Source organism: Oratosquilla oratoria, chromosome 26 (assembly GCF_046742065.1).
Source record: "Oratosquilla oratoria isolate Oo_2021 chromosome 26, ASM4674206v1, whole genome shotgun sequence".
Classification (NCBI taxonomy): Eukaryota; Metazoa; Arthropoda; class Malacostraca; order Stomatopoda; family Squillidae; genus Oratosquilla; species Oratosquilla oratoria.
Genome location: NC_134802.1, coordinates 31,388,009 through 31,389,371, shown reverse-complemented (window position 1 = coordinate 31,389,371; position 1,363 = coordinate 31,388,009). Strand labels below are relative to the sequence as shown.

Sequence of the window (1,363 nt, the reverse complement as noted above, 5' to 3'; positions counted from 1 at the left end):
GTGGAACTATACAGGCACTCCTCCAGTCCTTTGGCACTCCACCCTCTCTCCAGCAAACATTAAATAACCTCACCAGCCAGTCCACCATCACTGTAGCTCCCTTTTTTTTTAGACATTCTGCATGGCATCCATCCAGACCAGGTGCCTTACCTGCTTTCATCATCCTAACAACTGCCTTCACTTCATCCTTCCTTATTTCTCCTCCATTTTCCTCACTCATCACTCTCATTTTCCTATCATTTCCCACTGCAACTATCAGACCCTCCCTATCCTCCTTCACATTTAGCAACTCCCTAAAATATTGTGCCCATCTTCCCCTTACTGCCTTCTCTACCATTATCATCTCTCCATCTGCACCTTTTACATTTTCTTCTCTACTTGATTCGCCTCCTCTTCCTCTCTTAATTTCTTTCCAAAACATCTTTTTATTACTTTCAAAATTTTCTGTCAAACTCTTACCCCACTTCACATCTGTTCTCCTCTTTTCCTCATTTACCTTTTGCTTTACTTCTCTTTTCTTTTCTTTGTGCGTCTCATATGACACCCTCGTTGTCTTTTGTAACCAATCTGAGAAAGCTCGCTTCTTCTCTTCTACAACCTTCCTTGTTTCCTCATCCCACCATTCACTACCCTTCCTTCTATTCCCTCCTGTCCTTCTTGTTCCACACACCATCCTTGCACACTTTGTGACTCCCTCCTTGAACCATCCCCATTCCTCCTCCACACCTAGCTCTACTCTATCCTTCACTACCTCCCACTCCTCCTTCAGCTTCTTCTTGTACTTACGCAGATTCATCCATACATACATATATATTCACATACACTGAATACAACACAATTGCCTATGTGCTCACCCTCTAATGACGAATATATTTGCGATTGCAAGTCCCGAGGCAAGACAGATGAATCTCACTTGAATGGGTTTTGGCCACAGACTGAGTGTGGCACCCGACGGGATCCTGGACGTACCTCCATAAGGATGACGTCAAATCGCGCCCGTTTCCGCTCATACAGTCGGCTGAGAAGATAATGTCCGTATGCGTACACCATCTTCTCATTATATGTACGTGTGTTTACCTAGTTGTATTTACCTAGTTGTATCTTACGGGAAGGGGAGCTATGCTCGTGGTGTCCCGTCTCTGTATCTCGCAGCATCAATTGTTCTTAAATTCGTGTATGTTTTTTGCACACACTATCATTTCGTCCAGTTTGTTCCATGCATCCAACACTGTAGGGAATTTTTTTTCAGGTCTCTTCTATTACTGTTCTTTTTTTTCCATGTCCTCTTGTATTTCTCGTATCCCAAATTAGTAAGTCTTCTCTATCAAGGGCTTCTGTGCCTCTCATGATTCTATAGATGGTC

At 43.3% G+C, this 1,363-nt stretch overlaps 1 protein-coding gene across 1 annotated transcript in view; it reads right to left on the bottom strand.

Moving 5' to 3' along the window:
- Positions 1 to 864, bottom strand: part of LOC143039428 (uncharacterized) — a 35,371-nt gene extending 34,507 nt beyond the window's left edge. The window contains exon 1 of the mRNA XM_076209465.1: positions 855 to 864. The gene's annotated coding sequence lies outside the window, so the exon portion shown is untranslated. The remainder of the gene's footprint in view (positions 1 to 854) is intronic.
- Positions 865 to 1,363: the final 499 nt, after the last annotated feature.